The sequence below is a fragment of the Muntiacus reevesi genome, chromosome 22, assembly GCF_963930625.1.
Source record: "Muntiacus reevesi chromosome 22, mMunRee1.1, whole genome shotgun sequence".
NCBI classification, from domain to species: Eukaryota; Metazoa; Chordata; class Mammalia; order Artiodactyla; family Cervidae; genus Muntiacus; species Muntiacus reevesi.
Window position 1 is genome coordinate 45,903,386 of NC_089270.1, and position 19,221 is coordinate 45,922,606.

At 47.6% G+C, this 19,221-nt stretch overlaps 1 long non-coding RNA gene and 1 other non-coding gene across 4 annotated transcripts in view; both read right to left on the minus strand.

The window, feature by feature from the left end:
* Window positions 1-4,732: 4,732 nt before the first annotated feature.
* LOC136152648 (uncharacterized) overlaps window positions 4,733-19,221 on the minus strand; it is a 30,414-nt gene continuing 15,925 nt past the window's right edge. Inside the window, exons 1-4 of one of the 3 annotated variants that reach the window (XR_010660265.1) lie at window positions 14,532-14,634; window positions 14,117-14,255; window positions 6,465-8,673; window positions 4,733-5,772 (exon numbers count right to left, since the gene is read on the minus strand). This is a non-coding gene — a long non-coding RNA (uncharacterized lncRNA). Of the gene's footprint in view, window positions 5,773-6,464; window positions 8,674-14,116; window positions 14,256-14,531; window positions 14,635-19,221 lie in introns of those variants that run through there. The other 2 variants (XR_010660263.1, XR_010660264.1) reach the window with 2 other exon arrangements.
* LOC136153090 (small nucleolar RNA SNORA26) lies at window positions 6,037-6,159 on the minus strand. Its single transcript, XR_010660331.1, has one exon. It is a non-coding gene; the product is annotated as a small nucleolar RNA SNORA26 (small nucleolar RNA).

The window sequence follows — 19,221 nt, forward strand, 5'->3', positions numbered from 1 at the left end:
CACATGGCATTTATCTGCAGGTGTGAATATTTCAATAAATAGCACTGTGTGCCAGAAAGTGGCAATAAGGCACCACAGAAGGATTTGACATTTCTGAGGCCTGAGAAGGATTTGAGAGACATGATCAGATTTGCCTTAGGAAGATTAATCCTTGGATTTGCAGAGGATGGCAAGGAGAGGAGCTAAGAAGTTGTTTGTAGAGGTAATCCAGCAATTATGAAGTCCCGGATTAAAATAAGAGAGACAGGGATGAAAAGGACAGAGTATAATTCATATTTGCAGAGCAAACACAGAACTTGGACAGGTCACTAAAGTTCTCTGGGCTTCTGGTTTCTTCACTTGAAAAACCATTGACAGTACCTACTTCATTGATTATTATTTTGATGACTTAGTGAATAAAGGCACGCGGGGTGGAGGGTGGTGGTTAACGATTGTTTAAAAAAAAATTAATTCTCACTGCATACTATGCAGAGCAAGACGTAGGTTTGGAGATCAGAAAGCTTTTAAAGAAATATCTTAATTTGGCAAGGTCTATGGAAGCCTGTTTTCTCCCAAGCACAGGTAAAGACAGCTCCCTGCCCAGGACAGGGTCAGTTTGGGGACACAGATTAGAAAACTAAGGTTAGGAAGGAGACGAGACATGCTAGAATCCGGGCAAGAAATGATTCTAAAATGCCACGGGTGAAGAGGTGGGATTCTACCTGGGCAGCCCAAGCTCTCGCACCAGGAACTGCGGGAAAGGGTAGGCGTTTCCTCTCCCGCTCCCCACCTTCTCAGCTGAGAAGCCGGGCCTCTGAGCGCGGCGAGGATTCAGACGGACGAGGCGACGTTGGCTCCGGAAAACATGCCAACGGGACCCGAGCTTTCCCGAGCTTAGCCAGTTGGGTGCGCCCGGAACCGCCTCCATGTGGTGATTGGCAGGCCGCGTCCCAGGGTTCTCGCGGCCTGTGGGAGCGTGTCAGAACTCTCGCGAGGGTGCAGGTCTTCCACTGGTTTGGGACACTGGGTCTCAGGGCTGGGGGGTCTTCGCCCGCCACGGGTGCCTCGGCCCCTGGTGGCCTCCATTCGCTCGCCACCCCGAGCCGCGGGGCTTTGAGGGGCACTGGGCGTGGTCAGGGAGTTTGACGAGCCGCAGGCAGAGAGCTGCGTGTCTCGAACCCCGGACCCGCGGCGCCCGAGGCGGAGGTGAGGCTAGGCCCGGGCCGTGGGGCCGCTTAGCCGCCCGGTCTCGGGTTTTCCCTCGCGGTTCCCTGCCTTCCCCTCCGCGGGGCGGAGATTCGCTGTGGGCGCGGCTCTGCTGCCGCTTGGCGGGAGGACCCGAAGGCAGGAAAGCGCGACCTGATTGGGCCCTGCCGGTACTGACGCTCGCTCCGTCTATTGAACGGCTTGCGGCCTCGGAAGGGACTTTTGCATTAAAAACAGTGGGTGAGTTGGTGGCGCTCTGGTTACCGCGCTTGAGTGCTCGCAGGAGAGTGATAGAAAGCTGAGAGGAATGAACCGCCTCGCTTAAATGGTCGGCTCTTGTTCCAGCCTGTTTCTCGCTCGTGATTATTTGACTGATAGTTAAGTGAGGGTAAAGTCACATCTACATTTTGAATTTCGTTTCGAATGGAAACACTTAAAGCAGTAAGTAATGCAGATTCCTCCAGTAATGGGGAGTGTCAATATGTATTGAATTCTTGCACTTGGCAAACAACACTAAGTTATCTTCAAGTATTTTACACTTAATACTAACTAAAAGTCTTGTGGCTGAGTCTGTTTTCACTGCAGAAAAAGCACGGTCAAAGGGGTAAAAGGTAAATGGGGATCTCGAATACTGAGCCCTGTACATACCTGAATATTCACGTACTGTTGTGAAAAGTGGTAGAAAATAGCAAATGTTGAGGTTAGGCCTCCTGGTATGTACCCAAAAGAACTGAAAGCAGATTGTAGACAACAGCATCCATTCTCTTGTTATGCATTTGGCCTATTGATACAACACGTTTCAGCTGACCACAATGCTTTCTAGGTTGCCAGCTAATTTTGTGAGTAGATGACAATTTGTTTTTCAACCCTAAAAACGAGTGACCATTATGTAGAGCAAAAATTTCGTATTAAACTTTGTATAAAGCTAAGTGTAAATCTGCGAGACCCTTGAAATGTTAAATATAACTTATGGTGAAGTACTGTCAAGAGCTAGCCTCTGACTAGCATAGAAGGCAGAGATGAAACCCAGGACAAGTCAAGCAGATTGCAGTTACCCATATTACACATGAACAGTTGAGGGTAAGGAATTTGGCTTGCTGAAAGTCAGTTAACTAAGAAAAAAAATGAGGAAAACGCTAGATTAATAGAGACTCATTCTGAAAGGAAACGTGCACCAGAGGGAAATTCCGGGCAAACTGTTGAGGGCAGTGATCCTGTAGAAGTCTAACCAAAATAGGGCTGTGCCAGAGCCTGACACTTGGGTGCCTATTTAGGGAATCCCAAGTTGCTTCAGGCTTGTTTAACTCTGTGCTACCCCATGGACTGTAGCCTGCCTGGCTCCTCTGTCCTTGGGGATTCTCCAGGCAATACTGGAGTGGGCTGCCATGCCCTCCTCCAGATCTTCCCAACCCAGGGATCGAACCGACATCTCCCACATTGCAGGTGGATCCTTTACCTTCTGAGCCTTCAGGGAAGCAGGGAGTTAAGCCAGAAATAATGGGAACATCTCAGAAAGAGTGGCCACTTTTAGGCAGAAATATTCAGACTTGTAGTAATGAAACTTTTTGTTGTGGCAAGTATTAAAAATAGGCATTCAAATCTGTCAGCAAGAAAGGAACGGTGAGGGGTTTTATACTTCCACCCTATTCAGCTCTACAACTTGCTGTAATATAGTGAGCTTTGACCCTAACTTCTTTGAAAGCAATGAAATTCAAAAGGCTTTACTGTGAATGGCAACATGTAAACAACACACAATCTTTTCAATAATTTTTATTTATTGACTGTGATAGTCCCACAAGAATACTGAAATTCAGTAAGTTTTTTTCAGAAACTTGGGTCTGCCCATGTACTTCGCAATCTCTAGGATGAAGCTGCCAGGATTCAGTATCAGAATTTGTTGCAACCTGTGTGCTGAGTCACAGCACTGTGCTGTGCTTAGTCACTCAGTTGTGTCTGAGTCTGCGACCCCATGGACTGTAACCTGCATGGACTGTAACCCCATGGACTGTAGAATTTTAAATAGCAAATTCCTGGTTATTTAAAAAATTTTTGGAAAACCAACATATGAACAGGACGGTACCAGTTGCAGCTGCTTCCTGGGAGAGGGGGGAAATCTGTGGCAGACCCAAGGTTTCCACCTGTTTGCCCAGCCCAAGTGACTCCTCAAGGGACACAGAACCACCAGCAGGGCTCAGTGGAGTGGAGCTTCTTGTGCAACCAGTGGTTACCCTTGGAAACGTTGCTAGCACCCTCAGACTTTTATCCTGAGCATTTGAAGTCACCTCATCTAGGCGTTTAGCCTACCAAATACCGTCTCCACCAAAATGCTAGTCACAGGCCTTTACACTGGAGGCCTCCATCAAAGACCAGTTGCAATTACATACTCTGATCTGCTTTGTTCACAATACCCAGAATAGGTCTTGGCCCATAGCAGGTACACTATTATTTTTTTTAACGAACATTAAAGCCAGCATCTTAGTACCATATACATATCAAGTATCAGTATTTTCACTTTGATCTAAATTACAGTGACCATACAGTATTATCAAAATGATCCAATAGCACTACTGCCTACTACTCACTGTGTATAAACTGTATGTACTGTGTATAAACTCCAGTAACTATCATCAACTTAGGAGTTAGACTCGACTTAGCAACTAAACCACCACCACAGATAAAGAAATTGAAGTTCAGAACTGGTCAGAGATCATTTAGGATGGGGATTTGAATCTAGGCTCTTTATTAACTAGGCTCCACTCCTAAGTAAGCCACTTACTTCAGTGTGATTTATAAGACAATTCAACACAATTAACAATAGTATTAAACTGAATTATAAATGATACTGCTGCTTGTACTATAGTCACCATGGGTTTAGGGCTAAGTATTTGAGAACTTATAATACGCCAGATATTTGGTCAGACCCCAGGAATATGGTGGAAACCAAAGTGGACTTTATGGGCAGGGGCAGGTAGGCAAGCTCACAAGAAACTACAGAATGTGCTCCCAAGTATGAGGGCATTACAAGGTGCTATAGAAATCCAGAATAAGAGCACTGGGGAGGGAAGATAGCACTTAATAGAAACGTGGGAAAGTATACAGATGGCAGGGAGGATTGTAGGTTAAGTGATGGCATCCAGAGGTCCGACAGGCCAGAAAGCAAGCTGCCATCTCAGAATGGTCTCAAATGTCCACCCTAGCCCCGCACACAAACTTAACACTTCTCTGCAGCTTCACCGTGCTTTCCCCACAAACCTTTAAACATATCCCTCCCCAGGGCCTTTGCACTTGCTCTCCCTCTGCCTGAAATCCTCTGCATCCAAACATGTACAGGTGACCTTTGTATATAATAAAGGAGTTAATCTGAATAATTTATACAGGGCCCTCCACATCCACAAATTCAACCATGTAGTAATATAGTATTCACTACTGAAAATACCTGTGTATAAGGGGACTCATGTAGTTCAAACCCATGTTACTCAAAGGTTGACTGAAACAACCGTGTTACCTCCTACAGCCCTTTCAGGTCTTCTGTAGTCAGTCTCGTGAGCTCCATCTGAAATTATGTCCTCCACTCACAGTACATGCACACGCCTTTCCTATTTCCCTTGTCTTTTCCCTCTAGCAATTACGCTTTTACAACATATTTGTTGAATTTCCTATATTAGGAGGCTAGATTTTACAGAATATGGAATATTAAAAAATGAAGTTTACACAGAGGCTAAAACAGTGTTTTTTTTTTTTTTTAATTTTTATTAGTTGGAGGCTAATTACAATATTGTAGTGGTTTTTGTCATTCATTGACATGAATCAGCCATGGATTTACATTAAAACAGTGTTTTGAAATAAGCATTAAGAGTGAATCCAAGGTGAATACCTTTAAGATTTCTGGAAAATGAGGTATCTGCAAACATTCAGAGCTGATCAACAGGAAGAATTCCTAGCTCCTACTAGGCTATTAATTTTGCTACAATGACATTTCTTCCTATATGAAAACTTTCCCATCACCTCCAATACTTTCAAAATTCTAACAATCTAGCATCATTGTGTCCTTTAAATTCCTTCTTATAGCTCATTGTGCTACATTCAGCAGCAACATTTAACATGCTGAAGAATGGTCCCTTTGTGCCAAATTTTGATATATATTCTCAGTAAGTCTTTAATCCTTACTCCCTCCTGAAATGGCCGAATCTCTATTTGAATACTTCTATTACACGAGGACACTAAATCTCAAGAGATACTTGACTTTCCATAGTTTACATGGCCAGAAAGGTACATATGAGGCTGCTTGTTTAGGGCTATGCATATGTGATGGAATATTAATTCACTACCTGAACTATTGCTTCATCTATCATTTTACACTACCCACTTCATAGAGCTGGGAGAATTAAACCACCAGCATTATCCCACTGACCCAACTCCTATGCCAGTGCAGATCCATAGCTGCTACAAGTTATGTGAGAACAGCTGGCCTCATTAGATGCACCTGTGTGTTGTACACTGCAGAGTGATATAGTTGGTGTGGGTCAGTTAAAATACCAGCATCAGGGAGCATTCTGGCTTCAATGGCTTGTACCTGTAGTTTTCAACCTAGAAAAATAAATGTTTTAAAATTACCTTTTTGAATAGAAAATTTGTACACATGTTCCATCATCTAGATTTTTTCCCACCATCAGAGGTGACCACAGTACCCAAACTGCCTTGTATTTTTGAACACACTAGATGGGACCCCCAGAGGAATCTAAAAATCAGGCCTGAAAGTATTGTCAAACTGAAGGTCAAGTTTAAATTTAATGACTTTGGCATTAACTATACACATACTAGTAAGTGCTAAGATTTAAAATCTTCCGGTTCAGTTGTGACTCCAGACAGGATCCAGAGAAGAGTTCTAAAAATCTCTTCTCTGGGTTTTATGGAGACTTTCTTTACCCTCCTGTGTTAGCCTCTTAAGGCACTGAGTCAGCCTTAAAAGGGCACTGGAAAGGGCGATCTGGGTTCCTCACAGGGCTCTCTACGATTTCCTACACTCCTCTTAATATCCATGGACCTCAGCAGTTTCTTTAGCCAAGTCCGAAAACCCACTAGAAGCAGCTGTTCTGCTGGGTGAAGCCAGTAAACGTCCATTTATTTTAACACTAAGAGCCTGATCCGAGCCTTTGCATGGCACATGAGCTTGGGAACCCTCCGGTCACCATGAGCCACGGGCTCGGGCCTGGGTCATCTTACTCTCACTTAAGGACAGGGTTGTAGGGAATAGGTGGGGCATTTTGGGTAATCTTTACCTGAGATGGCATTTGCGGTTGAGCAGGGGGTGGAAAGTTCCAGGCTGATGCAATCTGCCTGGAGTATTGGGGTGGGGATTAAAGTTCACTTCTGTTTTCCCCAAAGTCAGGTGGTTCAGCAAGGGCCCTTGAGGTAGATATCTTCTTTTTCTAGGCCTGAGGACTCCTTCATTCCAGATCCTGAAAAGGATGGGAAAGGGGTGCCGAATCTCTGGCTACTTCCTGCTGGATAGAGGCGAAGGTTTTGGGGTCTGGAACAGAGGACTGTTATCGGGCCCAGGGTTTCCTTTTTCCAATGTTGAGGTGAGGCTCTCAAGAATGGTCTTGACAGATGGCCCAAATCTGGTCTTGGAGAAAACTTTGAAAGAGACTGAAGAAACAGGTCCAAATAAGAGAAGTACTAATGGTTCCAAGAAAGGGAGCAACCACGGGAGGGCCAGTTGGAACAGGCTGTGAAGAGTGGAAAGATTTTATAACTCTTCTGATTCTGTCTCTAAGTTCTCTGACCCTACCTTGGACTATGCCTGTTCTGTTAACAAAAGAGCAGTAGTCTTCTCCCAGGAAAAGACAGGTTCCTCACTTTTCTGTGGTGAGAAGGTCCAGGGCTCATCTATCTTGTAGGGCCACAGAAGCCACTGAGTTCATTTGTCTTTGGACTGCAACAAAGAACTCCACCACCGGTTCCATGTCCTCATTAAGTTCCCAGGACAGTGTGCAGTAGAAATGGGCCAAGGTCGAGATGCCCCTGATGTCGGTGCCGAGCCGCCACTGTGCCAGTCCTAACCAGGAGGAGGGCCAGGACAGCCCGCTTTTTCCTGTGGGAATGTTTCACCTGGGGATCGACCGCTTGTTCTATCTCTTTGTCTTTTAGGATGGTAAGACCTTGGTCACAAAGACCAAGATGCAAGGTCCAGGGGGTTTGTGGGGGAAGGCATGAGTAGGCGTAGGTCCCTCGGAGAGTGAAGATTCCCAGGCTGGTGCAATTACTTGTGCTGTCCCAGAGAACCCAAGTGGAACAGAAAGAGGGTGGAGTCTGTGAGGCCGGTGTAGTTGGGACTAGAGTAGTTGACACAGGTTAGGTTTGAAGGGGCTGAGAGAAGGATATGGTCAGAGACTGGCCCAATGAGTCGTGTGGCGTTTTGTTGGGGAGGGAAGGTATAGCTGCCCTGTGACCGCCACTATGTGTAGTGATGGAGACTGCGACATGCATATCCAGCACTGGGATGTGTAATGTGTGTTCTGGAAGAATTGGAAGGAGTTAAGGAGGATAAGATGTCAGTTGTCAGAGGGAGGATTTAGGAGGGGCCGTAATAGGGAAAGGAGGTCTGGGCGTCTATAGGGCTCAGGGGTCGCCTGTAACTGGGAGATTCGGTTTTTTATAACCTGTTTTTGATTCTTTTTATGATCAGGTTTCTTACAAGCTGTTCTTGGTTCTTTTTACGCTGTTGATCTTGCGCCCCTCCCCCGTCTGAGTACCCCCAGTGGGTAGTGGGATAGAAACAGATGTCTTTCCCATTTGGCTTATAGCAGCTGCTCACGGCACTCCCTGTCTTCTGTACCTTAACAGTGAGCAGGGATTTGGACTTCCCCGCCCCGATGTTCATGGTGCATGGCTTAGGGGCCGTGTTATAACATGAGGAATGGACATAGGAATGAATTTCTTCACAGGGGCAGGAACTAGCCAGAAGGCCAGGGAGTGTAGCAAGGATAAGGAACAGGGGAGTCATGGGTCTGGTAGTTAGACGATGAGGAAGAAATAGAATCCTGACAGCGTAGGCGGCATTGACAGAGACAGAGGATAGATGACCAGTCTAGAGGGGAGACAGTTGTTAGGCCTATAGCAAGGGCTAAGGTTCAGAGTGCGGTTATGGCTAGAGAGATGGGGAGAGGCCAATCTGGCGAGAGGCGGAAGGCCCCAAATTTGTGGTAGCTTGAATCTGGGGAAGACGAATTGGATGTAGAATGATGTAGAGGATGAGAGTAAAGAAATAAATTTCGTCTAGAGTTAGGTTGTAGAAGGTTCTCTTAAGCCACAGTTCAGACACCAGCGTGGTCAAGTCCTCGAAGGTGGTGGTCCAGAGGTCTTGTAGTAGTCACGTCAGGAGCAGCTGTAGGTTGAAGAGTGTCCAGGTCATTCAGTGTCTTCTTGGATGATCGACAGAGGTTGTCACCGGATGATTTTTAAGGAGGTGGGCCCTGTGAGCGAGACCTGATAGGCATCAGTTAAGGAGGGCAGTACAGGATTGGAGGCAACCCTTTTTAGGCGAGAGAGATATACCCAGGAAGCAACCTTTTTGAGCTTAGCTGCAGTTGGGATAAGGAGGATGATTTTGAATGGTCCCTGCCACTTTGGGGTTAAGTCACTCTGGGGATCTTCAGACAGACAGACCACGTCCCCAGTTTGTAGAGGGCGCGAGGGGGCTTGGGGGCTTGGGGGTTAGGAGTGGGCAAGTTGTGGCTGATGTATTTCCAGAAGGCACTGTGGAGTTCTGATAGCAGAGGGGAGTGTAGGGAGTTTGGTATGGGAGGAGGTTTAGGGGGAAGTCTGGGAGGGTTTATGGGTCTTCCATACATAACTTCAAAGGAGCTTAGCCCAGGGGCTTTTCTAGGCAAAGCTTGTACTTTTAGAATGACTGGCAAAAGTTTAGTCCAATCTAGATGCACCTCAAGGGATAATTTGCTAAGAGTTTAATTATCCTGTTCATCTTTTCTACCTTCCCTGAGAACAGGGGACAATATGGATTGTGAAATTTCCAGGGGATCTCTAAGAATTGGACAAGTTGTTGGGTGACCTTGGGCATGAATTCTGGGCCATTATCAGACTGTAGATGAAGGCAAGCCAAACCTGGGGGTGATTTCTGTGAGGAGGACATGGGCCACAGTGTGGGCTCTTTTGTTTGTGGTGGGAAATGCTTCTACCCATCCCGAAAAGGTGTCTACAAGGACCAGGAGATATCTGACTCTCCGAACTGGGGGCATATGTCTATCTGCCAATCTTGTGCTGGGAGACTGCCTTGCATCTGATGGGTTGGAAAGGATATAGGTTTAAGGTTGGAGTTGGGATTAGTTTGTTGACATGTGTGACAGGAGTGGGTAAGGTCATCTAAATATTTTTGGTTGGCAGTTGATATCGGGAAGTAGTTGTGGATGAACTGTTGGAGTACCTTGGATGAAGGATGGAAGAGTGAGTTTAGACAGGAGAGAATTTCTCTGGTGGGAGGGTCGAATGGAGTCAGGGCTAAAATGACAGGGGGCTGGAGGGAGGGATGGGACAGGGCTACCTCCTTTGCCTTCTGGTCTGCGGCACTGTTGTAGGCTGATAGGAGACTTCCCTTTTGATGTTCCCTACAGTGTAGGATGGCAGCTCTGTCATCTGTAAGAGTGTGGCCTCTAGAAGTTTGTGGATCAGGTCCGAGTTAATAATGGGGGATCCCTTCTGGGTGAGGAACCCTCTTTCCCTCCGTATCAGGATGTTTGAGTGAAGTATGTTATAGGCATATTTGGAGTCTATGTAGATGTTAACTCTTAGATGTTTGGCCAGGGTCAAAGCTCTGGTGAGGGATGCTAGTTCCGCCTGTTGGGAGGTGGTGTGAGGTGGCAGAGGTGAGGCATCAGTTATCTGTGTCTCGTGGCTGTGATGAAGGTTTCCCTGGAAGATGGCATATCCTGCCGCAAAGGGTGGGGATTTTTGAGAGCTGCCGTCAATGAACCAGTATGGGGTGTCAGGGTCTAAGAAGGGCTGATCTGTCAAGTGTTGGAAGGGCTTTTGGGTAAGATCCACTGATGTAGGGGAAGGTCTGCTGTAGAAGGTGCAGGGTTAAGGGAACACAGGGAGAGAGCGAGAGTTGAGGATCGAGGAAAAAGGCATGCAGAACCTGTATCCTGGAAGGGGGAAGGGAGAGTAAAGCCCAGTGAGAGGCTGTGTGCAGAGCAGACTGTCGAGGGGGCGTGTCTAGAGAATTTATTCGCTTTGGGTACCAGGGCTGCAGTGGCAGCCACGGCTTGTATGTAGGGAGGCCACCCCTTGGTCACCGGGTCAAGTGGTTTTGATAAACAGGCTTTAGGAGTCCAGGCAGCCCCAGCCTGCTGACATAGAAGCCCCAGGGCCTGTCCTTGATTGGAATGGGCAAAGAGAAAAAATGGTCTAATTTGGTAGGTGGAGAGTTGGCACTCGGAGGAGGCTCTCGGTAAGCTGGCGAATGGGACAGGCCAGTGAGGGGTCAAAGAGAGGTTCATCTAGGGACCCTTTGGTTGCCTCATAAAGCGGCTTTGCAATGAGGGAGAAATTGGGGATCCAAATACAGAAAATGTTTAGGAGGCCGAGGAGAGACACGAGTTCCTGTTTTGTTTTGGGGGGCAGGCAGTCAATTAAGGCCTGGATTCTGTCTGGAGGAATGGTTCTTCGTTGGTGAGATAGGGGGAGTTCCAGGTAGGTGACGTTTGTCTGGGCTGTCTGGGCCTTGGATCAGGACACCCGATAACCCCAGGGCCCCAAGGAGTTTGGCAGTACGCTGGAAGCAAAGCTTTCAGGTTGAGCCACAAAGAAGGAGGCCATCTGCATACTGAAGGTGACTCGGGGCCAGGCCGCGTGTCTGCAGGCCCTCCTGTAAGGGTCTCCCCAAGAAAGTGGGGCTGTCCCTGAGCCCTTGGAGAACTGTCCGCGCTAGCTGCTGGGAAACATGAGTCTCGGGGTCTTCCCAGGTGAAGGCGAAGAGGGGTTGGGAGAGGGGATGGAGGGGGCTGGTGAAGAAGGCATCTTTAAGATCTAATACTGTGAAGAAGGGTGTAGGGACTGGGGAGTGTTGCTGTGATGGCCTCATTGATTTTTCATAGGTCTTGGACCAGTCTCCAAGAGTTTGGTCTCCTTTTTACTGCCAGAATGGGGGTGTTGTGTGGTGAATGTATAGGATTAAGACGGAGGCTCGAAGAAGACAGTCTATGATAGGCTTAAGTTCCTTGTGGGCCTCCGGGGTGAGAGAGTAGTTGTTGGACGATTATAGCTGAGGGGTCCTTTAAGGTGATGTGGACTGGGGTATGTTTGGCTATGGATGGGCGACCAGTATCTCAGACTTGAGGGTCTACGGCAGGTAGGTCCAAGGGAAGATCAAGAGTAGGGGACAGGGATGGTCCAGGTGCCATCTGCATATAGAACAGAGACTGCATTGAGGGGGGTATGGTAACAGAGACCCCTAATTTGGATAACAAATCTCTCCCTAGGAGCGCCATGGGGCACTGAGGCATCATGAGAAATGAGTGTATGAGGGTTTCCAATTGACAGAGTAATGGGAAGCTGATTCTTGGGCTCAGGGGGACTCCAGAGACCCCCTTGATTGTGAGCTCTGAATTTTGGGCGGGCCAGAGTAGGAGGTCACGGGAGAGAAGGCAGCTCCAGTGTCTACTATGAGGGAGACCTTTCTCCCAGCCACTATCCCATCTACCCTGAGTTCCGAGCTCGTGTCCGGGACACGGGTTCCGTCACTGGAACAACTCTCGCAGGGTCAGGCTCGAGTTCTGGGAAGAGGTGGGGGCAGTCCATCTTCCAGTGTCCCCAGTGGCCCGCAGGGCAGGCCTGCTTTTGCCCAGTGTCCCGACCGGTTGCATTGGAAGCAGGTTCGGGGGTGGGGCTGGTCGTAAGCCCCAGTCTGGGATGACTTGGGCCAGGCTGATCTCTTCCCTTAATTGCTGCCACCAAAAAGGCCTTTCTCTCAGTCTTTTTCTCCTATTATTGAACACCTTGAAGGCTACTTCTAGAAGGTGCCTTTGGGGAGGTTATGGGGCCCTTCTCTAGTTGTTGAAGTTTGTGTCTAATGTCAGGGGCGGACTGGCTGATGAATTGAACATGGAGGTAAAGAAACCAGCAGGGGTGGTGATATGCAGGTTGTTACAATTTTGGACTGCCTCTGTGAGGCTCACCAAGAACAACAAGACTGGATTTTCGTCCACCCCTTGGGTGATTTCCCTAACTTTATCATAATTGACATGGATATGAGCATTTTTCTGCATGCCCTCTAGGAGGCAGGTGGCCATATGATTGAGCCTCCTGATGCCTTGGTCACCGGGCTGGTATGTCCAGTGAGCTTCTAGTTGAGGCACTGACTCATCAGCAACTGAGTTGGCCCGGTCTTGGTTATGTAAGTGACCGGGGTGGGCTTTCACTGCTTGCCAGATACGGTTTTTTTCATCTGGATTGAGAGTGGCATTTAGGATATAATATGTCACTCCATGTGAGGGTTTATAGGCCTGGGTAAGCCTCAGGAACCCTTTTCTGTACCTGGTAGAGTTTTCAGAAAACGATCCTAACTTTTCTTCTATCTGGCTCATGTCTGACAATGAAAATGGCATGTGGACTTGGGCGGGGCCCTCTGGTCCTGCCACCTCTCAGGGGAAACATGTGTTGGGTACCTGATCGCGTGGCGGGGAGTGGGGGGTGGGGGTAGTCGCGGGGTTGAGAAAGGCTCAGGAAAGGTTTCGGAGTTCATAGGTGAGTTCAGTGAGGGGGAAGGAGGGGGTTGACGGTGTGGCTGGTAGGGAGGGGACTGGCCCGCTGGGTCGAACTCTGGGGGTGCGGAAGGTCACGTGCGTGGCTGGTTGAAGCAGAACGTTCTTCTGTTTGGGAGGCAAGGTGTACAGAAGGCCCTCGTGGGTGGAACAGGACTTCCATAGGGAGCGCCTGCTCTGAAGGGCCCAAAAAGCTTGGGCATAGGGGACCTCTGGCCACTTGCCATCCCGTTTGAGGAAGCTGGTAACATCTTGAAGAATGTAAAAGTCAAATGTGCCAAATTCAGGCCAGTGGTTTTGACTGTCTAATTAGTACCGAGGCCAGATCTGCATGCAGAGCCGTTCTAAGTTGAGCCTTGAGTTCAGTGAGTAAGAGTGGTTTGAGGTTTTTGAAGACGCAGGCCAGAGGTGAATCTTTCAGCATAGATTGGCTGGACCCCATGATTGGGAGGCAAGCAGAGGCTTCTATTGCGAGCTTGGGTCATCACCCATAGTCACAATAGGAGTTATGAAAAGAGAGCTCACTATCAAGGCAGAGCGTCCCCCACCGTCGCTTACAGAGGGGTCTTAGGTCGGGAGTCCCCCAGACCAGAGAGGACAGTATGCTAGGGTACCTCTAGAACACTACCCGGATCTTACCTTAATGTAGGGGCCGGAGTGAGTGAAATGTTGGATGCGGTCGAATGGCAAGAGTTCCCTGTTCCGGAGGTCGTCAGAGAGAGAGACAGAGACAGAGAGAGAGAGAGAGAGAGGAAAGAGAGGAAAGAGAGGAGAGGAGGAGACACGAGTACCTCGCCCTTTCCCGGGTTTCAGCACCAAAAAATGAAAGGAACAGTTCGGGAGGAGGCAAAGAAAAAGGAAGACGACCTCAACGAAGACAGGTTACCTTTATTCAGGCAAGGAGGGGCGACAACAGGCCTAACGACCACGCTGAGCACGCGAAGGGTCAGGGAGGCTGCGTATTTGGGTAGGGGGGTGGGTTGCGGAAGTGATACGGGAAGTTTTAGTCAGGCGGGGCGTTTTGGGTTAATCTTTAGCTGAGATGCCATTTGCAACTAAGCAGGGGGCGGGAAGGTCGGGACAGGGGGGGCAAGTGCTTGGCTCACGCCATTATCTTCTTTTTCTAGGCCTGAGGACTCCTTCAAGGGTCATACCTGCGGTTAGTACTCAGGCCGCTGCAGCCGGCAGTCGCTGGAGATCAACTCCCCAGGCCCACGGTTGGTTCAAGATCCGCTGCAGCCGCCGCAGTCTGGGTGGGGCCCGACCCCGCCACAAAGTAGCCGCGGCTGCACCCTGGGGAAGCAAAGCGCAAACTTGTAACCGCGCCGGGTCCGCCAGCCTGGAGGCCTCCGGGCGACTAGGCGCGGCGGTGTGCCTCGCGGGGCCCCGGGACGGGCACGGCCGCCCGCCCCTCCCAGGCCGCCGAGGGCTGCTCTACCCCTGCGTTCTGGCCGCCGGGAGCAGTGGCGCTCCGGGCGGGCAAAGCTCGAGGGGACGAGGGGCGAGCCCAGCCCCACCCGGCCCGCAGACCGGCCGGGTGCCCTCCCCACCGCACCGACCCACACTCACCGCCCAATTCGGCAAGACTGAGGCCAGGGCGCGCGTGCCGCGCCGAGACAAAGCGGGCGGGGCGGGGCGCGAGCAGGGCATCCGGGGCGGGCCGGTCGGGGTCCGGGCCGGGTAGCCAATCCCGGGAACCCTCCGGACGTGGGCGGGGCGGGCCGGCTGCGGTCTCTGGCTAGTCCGGTTGCTGCAGGTCTTTCCGTGGCGGGAGCACTAGGCAAGCCTCCGCTGAGCGTTCTACTCAGATGCTCTAGGAGTCTTGGCGTCTTCCTAGGCCTTGGTGCTCGTGGATCTGGTTCTCTCGGCCAAGCGCCTTCCCTTGGACTGCCCTTAGAAGGCTCTGGCCGACCCCGACATTCCCCTTTCCGTAGCTACGCTTGTTCTGTTTGTGTCCTGCAAAACTGTACACTTAGAGGCCAGAGCCACTTGAACAAGCTCACTCCATGATCCCTCCTAAACCTGGAGGACCAGCCTTTCTTCATGCTCCCTGTTCACTCATTCACAGTGTTCAATAAGTAAATTGGGGTGGGGAGCGGGCGTGGGCGTGGCAGGGGAGGGTGTTGGTGGTGAGTGGGGGCGGGTGGGCAAAGAGGCACTATAAACCTTCCCTAGGTGACAGGTCTCAAACTTGGCAAACAATTAACTGGATTAAAATTGGAGTGTATGCTAAAATGAGAACTTATATTACAGTTTTATCATCTGTTAAATTTTATTCTCAAAATATTTTTAATCATCCCCACATTATAGGTGGGGAAACCCAGACAAGTCCAGTAACTTTCCAAAGTCACAGAGCAGCGAACAAGTGGTGGATCTGGGATTTGAATGTGTTTTGAAGGCTGCTGCTGCTGCTAAGTCACTTCAGTCGTGTCCGACTCTGTGCGACCCCAAAGGCGGCAACCCACCAGGCTCCGCCGTCCCTGGGATTCTCCAGGCAAGAATACTGGAGTGGGCTGCCATTTCCTTCTCCAAAGCATGAAAGTGAAAAGTGAAAGTGAAGTCACTCAGTCCTGTCCAACTATTCACGACCCCATGGACTGCAGCCCAACAGGCTCCTCTGCCCATGGGATTTTCCAGGCAAGAGTGCTGGAGTGGGTTACCATTGCCTTAACGACAGAGCCTCTCAAAACACCACACTACATTACACTCCCCAGGTGGGTGCAGTGGGTGGGAAGGGAAACAAATGGCCTAGGTTAGAATGGCTGACCAAGGTACGCATCTCCAGTGGAGCTGGGGGTCTGCGGGCACAGAGAACAGCTTTTGATAGAGCCCTGAGATAGAATGGAAAGTGCTTGACCTGTTCATTGGAAGGACTGATGTTGAAGCTGAAACTCCAATATTTTTGCCACCTGATGTGAAGAGCTGACTCATTTGAAAACACCCTGATGTTGGGAAAGATTGAAGGCTGGAGAAGGGGACAACAGAGGATGAGATGGTTAGATGGCATCACCGACTCAATGGACATGGGTTTAGGTGGACTCCTGGAGTTGGTGATGGACAGGGAGGCGTGTTACTGGCGTGTTACTCGGTTCATGGGGTCGCAGAGAGTTGGACACAACTGAGTGACTCAGCTGAACTGACCTGTTAAGGACCCCGAAGTGCAAATAGAACTTAAGGACGTAGGAGAAGAGTGGCCTGAGAAAAGCGCGGGGCCACACCATGCAGGAGCCCTGGCAGACTCTGTGTTTTATGCTGAGAGCAAATGAAAAACTGTTCAAGCATTTTGGTTTTTATCTATTTTTTATTGGAGTATAGTTGATTCACAGTGCTGTGTTAGATTCTGCCGTATACCAAAGTGGATCGGTTATCTATGTACATATATTGGCTCTTTCTTGGATTCTTTTCCCACATAGGTCCATAGAGAATATTGAGTGGAGTGCCCTGTGCTACACAGTAGGCTGTTGTGTGACTGCGTGAGTGCTAACTCGCGTCAGTCGTGTTCGTCCCTTCAGCCCTGTGGGCTGCAGCCCACCAGCCTCCTCAGCCTGGGGACCCTCCAAGCAAGAATACTGACTTAAGTGGATTTCTGTGCTCTCCTCCAGGGGGTCTTCCTGACCCAGGGATCAAAACTGTGTCTCAAGTCTCCTGTGTTGGCCAGTTGCACTTTCTAAAAGTGGCCAATTGCCTGCACTTTCTAAGCAGCCCTCAAGTCCTCTGGACAAAAAAACTGCTGGGAAGTGATCTGCTTTCTCTACTTTCTTTGGGATGGAATATATATCACATGCTCTTCTTTTATACTGTCTTGCACAGAAATGCATAAATCACAGTATCTTCCTCAGACCTTTTTAAATCTACTTTTCCCCCTTCAATGTTGAAAAGTCATAATAAACCTCAAACTTCCCTAGTCTCTTCATTATATTTGTGTGGTAAAGCTCACAGCTGATGTTAGAAAAGAGACATCCATGTATAAAGAAAGATGTGGTACATGTTAAAAGTAAAATGGAGGAAGACCCAGAGGAATCGGGTGGAGAGGGAGGTGGGAGGGGGGATCGGGATGGGGAATACATGTAAATCCATGGCTGATTCATGACAATGTATGACAAAAACCACTACAGTATTGTAAAGTAATTAGCCTCCAACTAATAAAAATAAATGAAGAAAAAAAAAAAGTAAAATGGATTTAACCAGCAACTTGAAAATGACCTGTAATGTATTTCTTTGTAATTTTTTGTGCTTGTATTGATATTTATTTGCAATTTTAAAAAGAATTTATTGTTGTTCATTCATTTGTTTATTCACTGTTTTATATCTCATTTTATCCCAAGAAGAATTTGAATGTAGTTTACAAGAATATATTACAATTCTATTTTAAAAACACAGTGAGAAAATTGGATTGCAGGGAAATTAAGATAAAGTCTGGGGCTGGTACAGAAACTATAACCCATGACGCTCTGTTCATTTGCTGGAAAAAGGCCAAAAATTTTGCTCTGAGCTGCCTAACAGTCAATTCAAAAACCAGAAAATGGAAACAAATCAGACACTCAAGAGAAGCACAAAGATTCCTGAAGGAAATTTCCTCTGTGGATCTTCATAAAGAGGGCACTGCAACCAACTTCCTCAATATCAAAAACCTAAAAAAATATATTTCACATGTTCAAGATTGTTCAAGATTGTCTACCCCCGGGCAGACAGTTTCCTAGTCAAGCTGATTTGACATGCTTAAACTTACTTAAAATAATTATTTTCTTCCAAGTCCTAATTATGTGATAGGAGGGTCATCAGGCCACATGCATCTGAGAACAAAATTGTACCTGATTATGAAGCAAATAGGCCACACTCTATAACACTGAAATCAGTGATAGAGATAGTATGATCTGAAAGAAAGATGTGGTAATTTGGGTTAATTCCCTGATCAAAGATTCATCATTAAGTTGTGTGTGTGTGTACAGTAGTAGATTTTTAAGACAACTAAATCTGTAACAACATTATAGAATTAGGAAGTTCTCAACAATAAAATCTTTAAAAAATTTTTTTACATTAAAAAATTATTTATTTTCATTGGAGGCTAATTACTTTACAATATTGTGGTGGTTTTTGCCATACATTTACATGAATCAGCCACGAGTGTACATGTGTCCCCCTCATCCTGAACACCCCTCCCACCTCCCTCCCCACCCCATCCCTCCGGGTTGTCCCAGAGCACCAGCTTAGAGTGCCCTGCTTCATGCATGGAACTTGCACTGGTCATCTATTTTACATCTGGTAATATACCTGTTTCAATGCTATTCTCTCAAATCGTCCCACCATCGCCTTCTCCCACAGAGTTTAAGTCTGTTCTTTACATCTGTGTCTCTTTGGCTGTCTTGCATATAGGGTCATCATTATCATCTTTCTAGATTCCATATATATTTGTTAATATATTGAATTGGTGTTTCTTTCTGACTTACTTCACTCTATATAATAAGTTCCAGTTTCATCCACCTCATTAGAACTGACTCAAATGCATTCTTTGTAGCTGAGTAATATTTCTATTGTGTATATGTACCACAACTTCCTTATCCATTCGTCTGCCGATGGACATCTAGGTTGCTTCTGTATCCTGGCTATTGTAAACAGTGCTGCAATGAACGTTGGGGTACGTGTGTCTCTTTCAATTCTGGTTTCCTCGGTGTGTATGCCCAGCAGTAGGATTGCTGGGACATATTTCCAGTTTTTAAGGAATCTCCACACTGTTCTCCATAGTGGCTGCACTAGTTTGCATCCCCACCAACAGTGTAAGAGGTTCCCTTTTCTCCACACCCTCTCCAGCTTTAATCAACAATAAAATCTTAAGTGCAGAACAGCATATCAAAGTACAAATTTATTTTGATCTGAAGTCAATTCATTGTTTAGAGTAAACATCAACTAAATATTTATTTAACAAGAGTTTCATCCCCTGAGAACTTAAAGCGGCTTTTGAGGAAAGAATTAGAATGGCTTTTCTCTTTTTTAAAAAATAGCCAAAGAACTTTGAGCTCAATTCCTTTTCAGTGAGTCCATTAATTTCTCTGAGTATATGGAATTATTCTCAATTCTCCCTCTGACCTTTTTCTGTTGAAAAGCTAAAAAGTTAAGAATCCGCCTCTAATATTTGCCCTTCGGTCTCACTCTAACACTGCAGGTACAACTGAAATTTTGGGAATCAAAACAAAACCACCAAGAAGCCCTGAGTTCCTTCATTCTTAAATATTATCATAAAAATTCCCAAATATAGAAGGAA